This window comes from Budorcas taxicolor, chromosome 5 (assembly GCF_023091745.1).
Source record: "Budorcas taxicolor isolate Tak-1 chromosome 5, Takin1.1, whole genome shotgun sequence".
NCBI lineage: Eukaryota > Metazoa > Chordata > Mammalia > Artiodactyla > Bovidae > Budorcas > Budorcas taxicolor.
Genome location: NC_068914.1, coordinates 18,424,711 through 18,441,830, shown reverse-complemented (window position 1 = coordinate 18,441,830; position 17,120 = coordinate 18,424,711).

Here is a 17,120-nt window from a genome sequence, read left to right as displayed (position 1 = left end):
GCTCCTTCACTGTATCCCCTCCTGCTTCCCCCCCTCTCTTCTCAATACCAGAGTATAAAAAACAGACTCATAAGAAGAGTGAGAAGCTATCCCCACAGGCCACAGAGATATGCTGCAGGAGTAGGGCTCGGCACCCAGGAGAGGAAGAAAGAGGCAAGAACCCAGCGTGTATCCCTGACCCTCCAGCCCAGGCTGCCATATCTTCTGACCAGCGAGGCCCCCAGGTGATAATTCCAGGAGCCTCACCACAGCTCTTGCCTCCTAGGGGCTGCCTTGCCCTGGCCTAGGATAGCCCATGGGGCAGCAGAAGCCTACCCCTTGGTACTGATACCTGTTCTGCCTGCCTGATTATCAACCATCAGCCACTCTGAGTCTCAGGAATTCTCCTTAGGGAAACAACTCTGCAAGTTTACAGGTGGGCCGGGGTGGGGGTGGGGGAGTGATATAAAGAGACCCAGTGGCAAGGTAGCAGAGTTTTAGTCTTCACCCCTGATAAGATCAAGGTACCAATACAAATGGGTAACAGATCGGTTTGAGCTTTTACAATTGGAAGAACCCACAAGACTCATAAGTGCCAGAGAATCAGACTAACACCTGGCTAAACCCCTATGCACTGAAGAAGGGCAGAAGCCACAGCACGAAAACATTAAGTGGATACCAAGTGTTGGTTTTCCACTATTTTGGCTTAATGAATTCTTGCGGCAGAATGTTCAAATGCTTCCCTTTAAAGTTCTAGGCCAAGATCTAGTTCTGTACTTCCTAAGGAGATGTCATCTTCATCCACTAAGTGTAAGGAAAGAGTTCTTACTAGCTTGAGAATTCTGTAGAAAATCTGGTGTTCTAGCTTCAGCTTGTACCACAGTAGAGACAGTCTGTACTCTCCTCCAGGGGATTGCCTAAGAAGTAAGTAGTGGGTCCTTGAGACAAGACCACTTGGTATCTTACCAGAAGTAGAGGGAACAGCGAGGCACTTAAGCCTGAACACAGCCGGGGCCCTAGGCTGACAGCTCTGGAAATCTGGATTTGTCCCAGGAGCAGTAATGGCTGTCACAGCCAAGTCAGAGATGGGCAGAAATGGAGTTGGTCGGGAGAGTATTCCCCAGTCCACAGGGATCATTTATCAGTCCAAGTAATGCTAAGTTATGGTCTCGTAGCTCAGTTCTAGATGGCTTAACACAACGGTTTATTTTTGGCTCAAGTCTCATAAGGGTACAGTGGTTTGTGCAAGGCTCTGTTACTAGTACAGGCAAGAATGGTCCCTTCAGCTATGCCATCAGCATACATAGCTTTTAGAGTCATCTCTGCCCAAGAACTTGAGGAAAGCACACCTATCCTTCATGGCCCTTGACCAGAAGTGACATCATTTCCACTCATATCATGTCAGCAAGGTACTCATGTGACCTGTGATGATGGCGAAAGGGAAAGAGGGCATAGAGATGGTCTCTGATCATCAACTAACAGCAAGATGTCCAGTTCCTATCACCGGCACTGTGTGTTACACTAATAGCAACAGCATCGCTACCACATTGGCTGAAGAATTCTTGGAATGAGAGCAACCCTTGCCCACCCGCTCCAACTCCCTGGCCAGGGAAGGATAGATGCCAGCAGTGGCCTCACATGCTGAATTTTACCTGTCGCCTCTAGTGCTGAGTGTATTTGCACAGAAGGACCGTTTAGGGTCAGCAATATTCAGGAGCAGCCTTGAGTATGGATGACTCAAAAAGTCAACCTGTTCCTTTGGGCACAAAGTCATCATCGGGGCAAGGCCTGCCAGAGGCTTGGGCACAGTCTAAGATGGTACCTCACCGTCTAGGAGCATGTGTCCTCAGCAGTCTCCATGACTGAAGTTCTCACTAAAACATCAGCACATGGAGGTAGAGTCCAGATGACCTGCCTCAGATGCCCCATGGGTGCCGTCAGCATCAGCTCCACACAAGCCATAGCCTGTCTGAGCAGGATTCTATTAGCCTGCCTCCAGGAGTTGGCCTGACCCTCAGCGGCATTCTTGAAACACAGCCTCACTCATCTGGAGGGCAGAGGCCTTTCTCTCATTCACTGCTACGTCTGCTGCCCAAGGTGGTGCTGCAGTGTGAACATCTCATGCACACTTGGAGGGTGTGCACCAGCACAATCAACTGTGAGTTCCATCTAATTCAAGGTGGCTGATTTCCCCAGGATGGCACCCCTGGGAACCTACCAGTGAAAGCACAAAAGCTCTTTAAAGAGACACTACTGAAAGTTAACTAGGTCCTCACAAGCCTGATACGGACTATGCCCGTGATTCCAATGGTGCCTCCAGCTCTGTTTCTGGGTGGTGCAGCCTGTGGTGAATAAGCCTAAATCAACTCACCCATTGGGAAGTTCAGTGCCTACCTGTCAAGTGACCAGGTGCCATGACTAGTTGGCAGGCAAGAGCCTGCATCTAGCTTATGGGAAGCAGTGATGAGGTTGCCTAGTTGAAGCAACATTAATAAGGGGGAAATACCAATACAGAGGGCTTCCCTGGTGGCTCAGAGGTTAAAGCATCTGCCTCCAATGCAGGAGACCTGGGTTCAATCCCTGGGTCAGGAAGATCCCCTGGAGAAGGAAATGGCAACCCACTCCAGTATTCTTGCCTGGACAATCCCATGGACGGAGAAGCCTAGTAGGTTACAGTCCATGGGGTCACAAAGAGTTGGACACAACTGAGCGACTTCACCTTACCTTACCTCACCTTACCAATATAGGACTATCCCAAATCAGCCTGATGGCTCTAGAAATCCTAAAGTCAGAAGGGGGAGAAAAAGAACAATAGTCCAAAAGAGCCCACTTCACAGGGCAGCAGAGTGTGAGTAGGAGGGCCCCAGAGAGAAGAACACCTTGAGTCACAGGCAGAGAGCAGAGCTTTCTTCACGGGCTCCCAGCAGCAGCTCAATGACAGCAACTGTGGCAGGAAAGATCAACCCAGAAGCAAGTGACATTGCAGACCATCTAGAGACTGACCATCATGATCTCATCGGCCGCACATAGCTGCATATCCAAGTAGGTTTTGTGTTTTATCTAAGGTAGGTAAAATTCTTTCAAAGAGAAGAGACTGGATTGGGCTCTAAGGATCTCAATTAACATATCTGCATCATCCCTAGAAACCAATTCTAGAAGAGACCATCAGGTATTAGCAGGAAATCATGATATTTCACCTCAACCAGGGTATGTTGGACCAATGGACCCAATATCCAAGCTTGAAAGAATTCTAGGAATAGTTTTCTTCATAGACCCAGGAAGTGTCTTGTATGTATTGTGTATGTCCCTATCAATGGGACAGTCCAGGTCCCATTCCTGGCCATGTTCTCTATGTGGCTTTCTCCTTTGGTACCATGGGACTCTTTATTTAGCACAAATCCACTCTAGTGACTCATCAGCCTTTGTTAATTCCCCTGCAATGGCATTCTGAAGGGCTAGGAGCAAGAGTCCAAATTTTTCCTTGTTACCTATTGATATGGACAGCACTCCCATCCAGAATTCCAGTGCTGCTACCTGTTTCCTTGGAGGTCCTACTCCTGCCATAGCTTTTGGGTAACACCCATGTAAATGAAGCCTGCCCCTGATGGATGGTAAGTATCAGCCTTCCAAGGTGGACCCAAGGAAGCTAGCTACCCTAGCTGAGTTATTCCTTTAGCATCCTGAAGTCTAGACAACTGAACTGTCAGCATAGTCCAAGGGACCCTAATTTTTCCAATGAGACATTCTTAGTCCCCCAGGTTCTGGGTCTCATAGAGGGAGCTATATCAGGAAGAACCCTTATACCGCTTCCGAAGATCTCTTGCCACTTAGCCCTAAGACTGCGAGGTCAATCCATTGTCCAGAGACCAGGGATGCCTAGAAAAGAATATGCCGTCACATCTAGACCTCTGGCCCCTGGCCTTATAGTACCAGCAGTTTATAAACAATTTATCACCTAGTATGCCTCCTGTACCTATCAGTTCAATTGCAAGGAGAAGTGGCCCAGGGGCATACCTACACTCCGAATTTGACTCTCTTTCTCAGGTTAGAGAATAAATGAAAGCTTTAAGATTTTATGATTAAGATGATTCTCATATATAGCCTGGAAGTCAGTGCAAGGTGTTAGAGTTGTATTTACACCCACACCTGCCTGTCCAGACACTGGCCACGTACTTAGATGTGAAGCAAAGAAACTAAGCGCATTTACCAACAGTCTATCCTGACAGACTGTGCCAAGGTCTGTTCTATTCATATTGTGAAATGATCTGTGGAAAGGTTGATTCTATAAAGAGCAAAATCCCACATTCAGAGTCACAGAAAACCACCCACAGGACTAGCGACCTGTGCTCACAAGGTCAAAGAAGAAATACAAGCTATGTCTCATTCCCATGCTACAAGTCCCAGGGATGGGGTGCCTAGTTTCTATAAGAAAAAAAATAACAACAATTTTTTAGTTAAAAGCAGAACCTGGACCACAGGAAAGAATCATACTGAGCTTAACAGACCAGAGAAGCTGTCTAAACTACATCCCATCCTCATTCCTCAAGCCCCAGGAACAAGGGTGCTAGGTTTCTACAAAAGACCCAGGTTTAGATCCTGCAGGAAAGCTGGACCACAGGAAAGGATCAGACCTACGCTCAGTATCAGAGGCAAGCAATCTATTCTCCATCCCAATGCCACACATCCCAGGGATGGGGGTCCCAGGTTTCTACAGGTAAAGAAACCGGGTTTTAGATCCAGCAGAAGAGTTGGACCACAGCAAGAGATCAGACCAGTGCTTAGCAGACCAGAGGAGCAACGTAAACTACACCTTGTCCTGATGCCCCAACTCCCAGGGACAGGGATCTCAAGTTTCTACATGTTTCCACAAGAAAACCCAGGTTTCGCATCCAGCAGATAAATTGGACCACAGGAAAGGATCATCCTGGGCTCAGCAGGCTAGACATAATGCAAGCTAAGCCTCATTCTTACGCCTCAAGTCCCAGGTTCCAACATCCAGTTATATTTTACTCTGAGTGTACACCCTAGGGAACATTCATGGAAGGTGAGAACATCAGGGCACATGAAGCAGTCATACCTGGGCTTGTCCCTAGCCTGAGGCAAAGCCAGTGATGGCTGTCTTCTTTAGTGGATGTAGGGATCTATGTGACACGTCCCCAGGTTGGTCCAGTCTATCTGGGTGCAGGATGCCAACTCATCTCTCAATCAGAAAGCCAACCTGAAACTTGACTTTCTCCTAGAGACAGAAGATGCCTAATAGCTGGATACATATGGTACTTTCCTTATCCAGCCCCATAACATAAAGGAATTTCCATGTTTTTGTCTTTCTGAAGATGATAAAAGCTTTTCATCTAAAGGTTAGGTGTCCCAGAGATATTGGGATCTCAGAAGCCTATGAGGGTCTCAAGGATACCCTGCCAGAGTTAACAGCAGCAGAGCCAAATACTTTCCCATTTTGAGGGAGTGAGACGCCTTGGACTGATAGGGCTCCTGGAGCTCTCTCCACTCAGCTAGTACATTCAAGGCCTCAATGGTGGAAATGTCTCTCACTCAATACCATGCCCTAATGCTGAGCAGTTGTTGACCTGCTGAAGCTGCTACTCTAACTCCACAGTTCTACTTTAGAGCTACTCTTGTTCCCACAGGCTTCTGAGTCTGGAGTAAGGAGGGAATATGGTAAGAAGATACGTTCTCGGGCTCATTTGTCTGTTGAAGGGACTACAGCAACAGGAACCTGAGATCACACTGGGGAATGCCAATAGGCATCAGTGGTCGTGAGTCTGGTTGAGATTCTGATACATCTAGTTCTGTTAGAAGGCTTCAGTTACACCAAGAGAATGTGAAGAGTGAGCAACTGGGCATCAGATGGTTCTCGAACACATTAAAGACTTCACAAAGTCATAGATCCCAGTGCGGTAGATTCTATAGCCAGGACAAAGAAAGCAAGCTTGGGAAACATGCCAACATAACCAAGAAGGGCTACAGTTGTACTGACCTGCTGCTGCTGCTAAGTCACTTCGGTTGTGTCCGACTCTGTGTGACCCCATAGACGGCAGCCCACCAGGGTCCCCCGTCCCTGGGATTCTCCAGGCAAGAACACTGGAGAGGGTTGCCATTTCCTTCTCCAATGCATGAAAGTGAAAAGTGAAAGCGAAGCTGCTCAGTCATGTCCAACTCTTAGCTACCCCATGGACTGCGGCCCACCAGGCTCCTCCATCCATGGGATTTTCCAGGCAAGAGTACTGGAGTGGGGTGCCATTGCCTTCTCCATACTGACCTAGACAGAAATAAGGAAAGAGGGTCAGATGTTTTGGAGGCAATAGTACGGAACCTGGGATGGGGCAGCCTAGAGGCCAGCCCAAGTGAAGGAAGTTGTAGCATCTCTGGGAGCACTTAAACACAGAAAGCAGAGAACAGAAGCAGATGCTGCTGCCACGGAGAAAAGTCTGGTGGGTGGGCCTCATAATCAGCAGGGGAAGGGCAGGGAGAAACGCTGTAAGCAATCAGGTTAAGACTGGCTCTCCCAGCACATTTCCAGCCTACAGTACAGTATATTCTCAAAGATGGCAACTGTGTGAGGTGATGCATGTAGTGGGCTGATTGTGATGATTACAGTGGGAGTCATGTTGTATGCTTTATCATTTGGCCAATCCTACCTCAAGACAAAGCTTCTGGGGAAGAGGTAGACGTCATCATGTCACGGAAAAACAAATCCATAGGAAGCCCTCGTGACAGAGGGAGAGGGAAGTAGTGAGCCAAGAGTGTGAGAATTTTAGGCCATGTGATGCTTTCTAGAGTTCTTTGTATAACTGGTCGCCATGAGCCACGTGCTCGGCCTGCACCTGCCATGATAATTCCATGTCTGTTCTTAACAGGGACAGTACTTAAAAAACAGAAGCTCTGAAAACTTTAGGCTTATCTCTTGAAACAGCCCTTCATTATGTAGGTGATGGGGGGAAAGGAAGAGGCTACCCCAAGATACATGGTTGCTCAAAGCCAAGTAATGTATATTCAACATCTAGTTTCTGGTTTACATGTAAAAAGCTTGGACGTTGCCGCTGTCCTGACAGGTTAAGCCGAGCAGACTATAAAATGGTTCTTGGACCCAAAAGAAGGGAGGATATTGGATTAAGCACTGTGCACTAGGGTTGGGGAGACAGATGAATATAAGGAGCCACAGTTTACCCCAACAGAAATTCAAGAGCTGCTGTGAGGACCAGTGCTGGAGTAGGACAATCAAGTGTAACTATGTTGCTGGGGGCTTGGTGCAGACAACCCTGTGAGTTAAAGGCTCCAGGGGGACCCAGTCACAGGGGCCCATAGTATCATGACATTTCCCTCCAAGAACTTGACTAGGCTTCCACAGTAAATAGGGGCTTCCGTGGTAGCTCAGCTGGTAAATAATCTGCTTGCAATGTGGGAGACCGTGCAATGTTGGGAAGATACCCTGAAGGAAGGCATGGCAACCCACTCCAGTATTCTTGCCTGGGGACTCCCCATGGACAGAAGGGTAAATAATCTCCTTGCAATGTGGGAGACCTGGGTTCAATCCCTGGGTTGGGAAGATCCCCTGAAGGAGGGCATGGCAACTCACTCCAGTATTCTTGCCTGAGGAATCCCCATGGACAGAGGAGCCTGGCAGGCTACAGTCTGTGGGGTTGCAAAGAGTTGGACACAACTGAGCGATTAAGTCAGCACAGCACAGCAAGCTGTAGGACATCAGGTTGTCAGCCAGCCACCTGAAGCTAGCTGAGAAATATAGAACAGATTCTCACAGCCCTCAGAAGTTACCAACACCTCCATCTCAGACTTCTAGCTTCCAGAACTGAGACAGTACATTTCTATTATCTGAGTCACCTTGTTTGTGGTACTTTGTTATGGCAGCCCTAGCAAAGAAACATGCAGGAGAGAAATGACTGAAGAAGCAAGAGAGTCCCTGTCATAGTCAGCCAGGGAAAAGCCCGGCACAGCAAGTAGTAGCTTTACTTATACCAATTCCTCAGCCAGGGCACTGACCGGGCTCCTGGGTATGGAGTAGTGGAGAAGTCAGGGCTTAAACCTGACTTTTTTTTCTGATAGACCACAAATGCCAAGAGCCCATCCTATAAATATCATGGCATGTTTAAATGGGGTCTAGGTTCCAAGAAGAACTCCATATTCAGAAAATCAAGAAGGCATCATATCAGAACCCAAGAGAAGTTTCCTTGCAGGAGCATACAAGTCCTAGGCTCAGCCAAATAAGGAGGAGAAAAAGCAAGGACTCTGAGGCTAAGCTTCAAGCAGCATCAGGGCAATGTGGTAGGAGCATCAGAAGCTATCCTTTGCAGCCATTGGGTAGAATGGTACTTGGGCTTAGAGCTAGCCAAATGTGTCAGCTTTACCAACTATGTGAGGTAGGGAGGGGGCAGGAAGAGGGTCAGATAATACACTCAAGACTGCAGAGCTCCATGTCCTCAAGAGGGTACAGTTCAAAGATTGCCAAAGCCCCAGGACCGTGGTTCCCCACCTTGTCCGCAGGAGATACATTCCAGGTGTCCCAGTGGATGCTTGAGGCTGAACTGGTAGTGAGCCCTGTGTGGACTGTTTTTACCTGTACATACCTATGATAAGATCAGTTGGCAAACTTATGAATTTTAGTGTACTGTCAGAAAGTTGTCAGTTTTGTTTCTCAAAATGTATCATATGAATGTATAATGTATTTCACGTCTTTTCCGTCTCAAGCACTTATCATGTACTATGTTTGTAAGCTTTTGGCGTTAGACTCAACAGCAAGACTAGCATGAATGCTGCCTTCACAACATCACAGATTACCACAGATTTTAGCAACCTCAGATTAGAATCTCTTTCCTTATATCAAGAACTTTCACCTTTTCACCTTTTATGGGAGACACTTTATGGATTCTTCAGCATATCTGAATATCAGCATCATTAGTCATGCTCTCTGAGGCCATTATTAGATTAAGGGTTACCTGAACATAAGCACTGCGGTAGCCCGCAGTTCATCTGATAACCAGGAGGTTTCTGCATGACTGGCGGGATATGCTGGACAAAGATGATTCATGTTGTGAATCATCTGTTCTGTGACATGATCATGCTCCACAGAACACACATATTATGAATTGCTTTTTTCTGAAATTTCCCATTTAAGATTTTCAGACCATACTTGACCACAGGTAACTGAAACCACAGAAAACAAACCACAGGAGGGGGAATGGGGACTTCTGTACATCCTTTGTCCTGAGCCAATTTTGTATATCAGAGATTCCACAAGTTTGCACTAGCAGCTCAGAGTTAACTCAACATCCATGGCATGAAGTTAAGTCTAAGCCACTCTACTAACATGACTTCCCCAGTCAAAGTGTCCCTCCCAAGATGAAGGCATAGTTTCAGCAAAGTACATTTCTAAAAGTCCAAGCAGCAAGCTGAATGAGCTGTTCCCACTGAAGGACTAATACAGTTAGAGAGCCAAATGAAGCCTCAACTGCCCCCTGACCCTCATGGGCAAGAATTGGAGTGAATACGCTGCCTTCTTCCCATCTTTTCCAAGGGCCATGCAGAAGCCTAAGTGTTGGGTGGCTAGTAGCAATGTGGGGGTGTCTCCCTGCTGGGGTTATCAGACGTAAAGGGGAGAGAAGGTTCAAGTTTCAGATAGCACGTAATATTGTAGTCTGAGCATGTCTCAGACATCCTGCATTTGATCTGTCATCCCTACCTGGAAAACTGGTCACCTGTGCTTTCTTGCTAAACAGACCCAAGAAATCATGGGAAGAGACATGTCCATGACCTACCTACAAACATCCTCACATGGAAGTCAAGATGTTCACTGAACACATTTGGGATATACACACTTGAGAGGCTTCCAGTTAACACAAGCCACCACACGAGGACAGATAGGGCACTTCCAAGAAAACAGTGAAGTTCCCCAAAGAACTCCAGGGTCTATGGGCTCATACTCAGAATGGCTGCCTTCTACCCTCCTGGCCACAGGCAGATGGCATTTTCTCTGGGCCCTCTACTTGAAGTTTCCTAGTGGTGACAACCACTTTGTGAGTATAGACGCAACACTAAATAGACTGTATTTCAAACTACAGTTAGTCATCCATTCCAGTTCAGGCTGGCTGCATAGCCTGGATCTTAACTGTGCCTCTGAAGTAATGCAAATTTGGTAGCTCTTAACCAGGAAGATCTCCAGCTGAGCATTATTGAATTAAGGTGAATATGAGCTTCCTTTTTGACTATTTTCCTATTCAGAAGACAATCACAGGAGCAGTTCCTTCTAAACTGCCGTACGGTTTAAATTGCTGAAATGCTGGGTTAAGAAAAAAATTGACGGGATAAATATGTCTATGTGTGATAGTCACTATTAATACCAAACCAGCATTTTCTAGTTTCCCAAACTAGAGAGTTGTGCAAAATTGACCCCAGGGCCAAGACAATGGACTGTTCTAACGCTACCTAGAATAGTTTTGTTTTCAGTACTTTAAGTCATACCAAGTAAAAACTATAGGTATTTAATGAATTAAGATACTATTTTTTTCTTAAAAAGTACTTATGGTTAGGGCATCATTTTGGTTACATCTCCAGTTTCTCTGGTGGCTCTGACAGTGAAGAACCTGCCTGCAATGCAGGAGACCCAGGTTTCAATCCCTGGGTTGGGAAGATCTCCTGGAGAAGGGAATGGCAACCCACTCCAGTATTCTTGCCTGGAGAATTCCATGGAGAGAGCCACCTGGCAGGCTACAGTTCATGGAGTCACAAAGAGTTGGACACAACTGAGCAACTAACACTTTCACTTTTTTCAATATGGTCACATCTCAATTTAGAAAGACTAAGCTGGCTAGCAAGGTTCCTTAGTTTTATATTTAGTCCTGAGTAAGCGGGAGGACACACCTGGTTCACTTGTCTGTTTCACTGTAGGTTGTCAGTCTCTTCATGATGAAGAGCTTCCCTCCACAGAATGTAAGAAAATCACAGGATTTGGCCCTTGATAGGGGGAGAAGAGAAACTTTGGGTAAGTAACCTTTGTACTTCAGTTTCTCTGACTGTAAAAGTAACACATATGCATGTATTTAGGATCCCTGAAATGTGTTAGTTTAGTCTTCAAAACATCCAAGATACCGCCTCAGTTTTCATGTGTGAAGTAGTTACTTTCTACCTTAAAGGAGTAGAGAATAAGGTGTTAGATACTTGAATTGCTTACTATCACTCTAGCATGAAAATTGCATTCAGATGCTAGTTAACACCCAGCCCATGAGCTCCATCAGTCATTAGTTCTATGATCTGAGTATTCCTCTAAAATACCTGGGCATGATACCATAAAAGGGGATGGGCAAAACTTTACCTTGGATATTTTACCTTGGTGATTTACCGGGGATATTTTTACCTATCCCTTAAGAGAGGATGTTAGGGAGCTTCTGAGAACACTAGCAGTAATTTTTGCTGTAAATGCCAGTTACACAGATGTTTACTTTGAAAGTTCATCCAGCTGTATACTTGATTTGTGGACCTTTCTGCATGTGTTTTCCATATGCACAAGGATGGTCATAACAGCCATATCCAAAGTAAAGTGAAACTGCAATTCAAGGCATACTCATAAAAAGCAAAGAGCAAGAGTCAGACTGTGTTACCACTAACAGAGAGAGTCACAGTCTAGAAGCCGGGGTACTGATAGTTTTGTAGTCATACAGGGGTTAGCATTGTGAGACTGTAAATGTTTACTCAATCTTCATAAGCAGTTTAAGTTATAATGAATTTCTTCTATTTACTAGTGAACTAACTTTGGGCAGCCATGGGACTCTCTCCTACCCATGGTACTCTTACCACGACTTTGAAACGGAAGATGGTATGAGTTGGACCATCATGTTCCAACTTGCTTTCCTGCTTTAGATGGTTGCTATGTCATTTCCCTACCTAACCTTTGCCTGCAAGTGTACTGGACCCATCCAGATACTTCTGTACAGATTGTGTCTCTGCCTGAAACTAGCTAGTGACTAAAATTCCCCATTTAAGATATCTGATTTGCTTCTAACCACTAATGTTTAAGATTGGGATGGTCAGCTTAGAAAAGCTAAGAAAACAAAGTAAGCAACATTTCATATTCAACAGTATGATAGGTTGTGTTAGTAACACTTTGGCATTTTCACAGACCTCAGCTTCAGTGGCTGAGACACTTCACATATCACATCACATCACTGCTCAGTGTAGGTGTTCCTGGTTCACCTCTCATGTTCCTGTTCAGGGACTGGGGCTTCTTCGGTACTGTGGCTTGACCTTCCCTGGAGTCTTCACCATTAAACTAGTAGATGTGGGGAAGGAAAAGATGGTGAGAAAACTATGGGCTATACTTACAATCAACTTGCATTTCTGGTCATGTTCTACTGGCTAGATCTAAGGGAGGCTAGAAGCTAGTACCCAGAAGACGCGGTACCCAGGAGGGAACTCACATGCAGGAAGCACTACCCATCTCTACCCCAAGTGTGTACTTTGAAAGTGTTTAAGCAATCTGAGATCTTCCCAAAGCCAAATATCTTTAATACACTACAGCCCATTTAACAGAACAGATTTTGTTTAAGATTCATTGAACCAAAGCTTTTAACTTGTTTTACCAATATGGAAAATATGTTTTTAAAAGAGATTGCTTTGCAATTCTCTGATAATGAGTGATGTTGAGCATCTTTTCATGTGTTTGTTAGTCATCTGTATGTCTTCTTGGGAGAAATGTCTGTTTAGTTCTTTGGTCCATTTTCTGATTTAGTCATTTATTTTTCTGGAATTGAGCTGCAGGAGTTGCTTGTATATTTTGAGAATAATTCTTTGTCAGTTGCTTCATTTGCTATTATTTTCTCCCATTCTGAAGGCTGTCTTTTCACTTTGCTTATAGTTTCCTTTGCTGTGCAAAAGCTTTTAAGTTTAATTAGGTCCCATTTGTTTATTTTTGCTTTTATTTCCATTACTCTGGGAGGTGGGTCATAGAGGATCCTGCTGTGATTTATGTCAGACAGTGTTTTGCCTATGTTTTCCTCTGGGAGTTTTATAGTTTCTGGTCTTACATTCAGATCTTTAATCCATTTTGAGTTTATTTTTGTGTATGGTGTTAGAAAGTGTTCTAGTTTCATTCTTTGACAAGTGGTTGACCAGTTTTCCCAGCACCACTTGTTAAAGAGATTGTCTTTTCTCCATTGTATATTCTTGCCTCTTTTGTCAAAGATAAGGTGCCCATAGGTGCATGGATTTATCTCTGGGCTTTCTATTTTGTTCCATTGATCTATATTTGTGCCAGTACCGTACTGTCTTGATAGTATAGCCTGAAGTCAGGCAGGTTGATTCCTCCAATTCGATTCATCTTTCTCAAGATTGCTTTGACTCAGTTCAGTTCAGTCTCTCAGTCGTGTCCGACTCTTTGCGACCCCATGAATTGCAGCATGCCAGGCCTCTCTGTTCATCACCATCTCCTGGAGTTCACTCAGACTCACATCCATCGAGTCGGTGATGCCATCCAGCCATCTCATCCTCGGTCGTCCCCTTTTCCTCCTGCCCCCAATCCCTCCCAGCATCAGAGTCTTTTCCAATCAGTCAACTCTTCGCCTGAGGTGGCCAGAGTATTGGAGTTTCAGTGTCAGCATCATTCCTTCCAATGAACACCCAGGACTGCTCTCCTTTAGGATGGACTGGTTGGACCTCCTTACAGTCCAAGGGACTCTCAAGAGTCTTCTCCAACACCACAGTTCAAAAGCATCAATTCTTCAGCACTCAGCTTTTCTTCACAGTCCAACTCTCACATCCATATATGACCACTAGAAAAACCATAGCCTTGACTAGACAGACCTTTGTGGGCAAAGTAATATCTCTGCTTTTGAATATGCTATCTAGGTTGGTCATAACTTTCCTTCCAAGGAGTAAGTGTCTTTTAATTTCATGATTCATTGATTAGGTCTAGTAATTTTCTGGTGGAGTCTTTAGGGTTTTCTATGTAGAGGATCATGTCATCTGCAAATAGTGAGAGTTTTACTTCTTCTTTTCCAATCTGGATTCCTTTTATTTCTTTTTCTGCTCTGATTGCTGTGGCCAAAACTTTTAAAACTATGTTGAAGAGTAGTGGTGAGAGTGCCTTGCCTTGTTCCTGACTTTAAGGAAAATGGTTTCAATTTTTCACCATTGAGGATAATGTTTGCTGTGGGTTTGTCATATATAGCTTTTATTATATTGAGGTATGTTCCTTCTATTCCTGCTTTCTGGAGGGTTTACCACAATGAAGTACCATTTCACGCCAGTCAGAATGGCTGCTATCCAAAAATCTACAAACAATAAATGCTGGAGAGGGTGTGGAGAAAAGGGAACCCTCTTGCACTGTTGGTGGGAATGCAAACTAGTACAGCCACTATGGAGAACAGTGTGGAGATTCCTTTAAAAACCGGGAATAGAACTGCCATATAACCCAGCAATCCCACTGCTGTGCATACACAATGAGGAAACCAAAATTGAAAGAGACATGGGTACCCCAATGTTCATTGGATCACTGTTTATAATAGTCAGGACATGAAAGCAACCTAGATGTCCATCAGCAGATGAATGGATAAGAAAGCTGTGGTACATATACACAATGGAGTATTACTCAGCCATTAAAAAGAATACATTTGAATCAGTTCTAATGAGGTGGATGAAACTGGAGCCTATTATACAGAGTGAAGTAAGCCAGAAAGAAAAACACCAATACAGTATACTAACGCATATATACGGAATTTAGAAAGATGGTGATGATAACCCTGTATGCGAGACAGCAAAAGAGACACAGATGTATAGAACAATCTTTTGGACTCTGTGGGAGAAGGCGAGGGTGGGATGATCTGAGAGAATAGCATTGAAATATGTATATTATCATATGTGAAATCGATTGCAAGTCCAGGTTTGATACATGACACAGGGTGCTCAGGGCTGGTGCACTGGGATGACCCAGAGGGATGGGATGGGGAGGGAGGTTGCAGGGACGTTCAGGATGGGGAACACATGTAAACTCATGGCTGATTCGTGTCAATGTATGGTTTTTGCCATACCACTACAATATCATAATTAGCCTCCAATTAAAATAAATAAATTTTAAAAATAAAAATAAAATAAAAACAAAAAAATAAAAATAAAAGAGATTGCTTGTTTGATCTGATCAGTAAAAGTATGAAGTAACTTTAGGGATCAGTACCAACATGCCCCTGGTGCCTCAGGACTGGTTCTCTGCATTCTGTTAGCATTGACAATGTTAAGAACTTTTAGAAAGCCAGTGTTAAGTTTGTTTTAACCTGAAAGTACCCTTTTTGACAGATTTCAATCTGCTTATTTTATCAAAGGCCAACAGTTATGACCCCAGGCAGCTTTGACCTACCTGTTCTGTGGACATCTATAGAATCTGTTCTTTAAACTCACTTTTGAACACCTGAAATACCATGCATTCTAGTTGCTACAGAACAGTCATCTCCAGGAGCCTATGCTATATGCTTAATCTGATTCCCCATGGATCTTTTGGTATCTATCATTAGCTTAATAGTTTTTAATAAAATCAAGCCATTCATAGTTAAGATACGGAAACTGGTATGTAGAGGTAAAGAACAGTGCATTTATGCTGGTTTTTTTTAAAATAGGGGATCGCTCTTTAGAGATGAATGGTACGGATTGCAACCTGGCAACATTTAGTAAGTGGAATTAGGTGATGGTCAGTGGTTGTTAACCTCAACAAGCAACAGGAGAAGGTATATACCTCTTGTTGTTAGTACACAGCTACCTAAGTAGTCTTACCAAGAAATAAACTTGAATCTCACCTTTTAGAGCCAACTATAGACTGTAGGAAACACAGTGATTAGAGGAACTTCAGTAAATCAGAGATGCGATTATACTCCCAAATGTAGGCAATTCTGTAGGACAAAAGACCCTGTTGAATTGCAAGGTAAGATGAATATATTGAGATGTTAAGACTCCAACCATCATACTATGCAAGCCTTTTTTGGATCTTAGTTCGCATCAAGACTAGAATGAACTAGAACTGGTAAAATGTATACTCAAAATATAATTGACAACTTAGTTTTGTTTAGATGTGACTAGTATTGTTAGGGTTCCCCTCCCCCACAACTTCCTGAGAAACACTTAGCTATTTACAGAAAGTATAAGGGACATATTTTTACAAATAGGACTATTCAGTCTGTTTCTAGGACACTAGAACATGATAGACAATTAGACATCCTCCCAAGTTCTTTTGAGACCCTTTAGCTTCCCTAGTGGTAAAGAATCGGCCCCTAATGTGGGAGACTCAGGTTCAATTCCTGGAGAAGAGAATGGCTACCCATTCCAGTATTCTTGCTGGGAGAATTCCACAGACAGAGGAGCCTGTTTAGCTATAGTCCATGGGGTCGCAAAGAGTCGGACGTGACTGAGCAACTAACACGTTTGCTCTTCAGTAGTAGGGTGGGCAGGCTTCCTGGAATAGGACCCAAAATATCACAGCCCACCATTATCTCAAGCTTAACACAGCTTAGATCAAAGCTGCTGAGCTCAAATCAGGCTCTTTCAACTAAGCACCCCATTTCTCTGTCTACCTTCAGCAATAAGATCCTGCTTCTTCCCTCCCCTACCATAAAAGTAAGGACCACCTAACAAAACATGCAAGTGTAAGGCACATGCCCAAGTCTCTAGGAAGCATGGGACAAAGAGTCTAGTACATCTTGATAGAACAGTATTAGAGGCTAGTGCATCTTGATTTTCTCCCCTCCCTAGCATTCACTTTTGCATTTGTGGTCAATAAATGGGAAGGCAGGTGTGAGAGAGCATTGCACTTCTACTTCCCCTCAGAACGATTTGTTCTCTCATACCTTTCAATAGGAAATTCATCACAAGTCTATAGACTGACCTCTACTTTACACTTTCCTAAGCAACAGTCTCTTAAACAGGCTAATCATCCACCTGCGCCATGGGCCCTTCGCTTTCCTGTTTTAGGCAGCATCATCTTAATTTTGGATTGCCTTCCCATTGTTGTTTATCAAAATAAAATCTCACCTTTATAGGACACCAGAAAACACCCTATTTCTTCCTTCTATTGCCAAAGTGTTAGAATTGGCTATGTACCATGCCATCTTCATTTCTTTAGTCCAATCAAGTTTCCA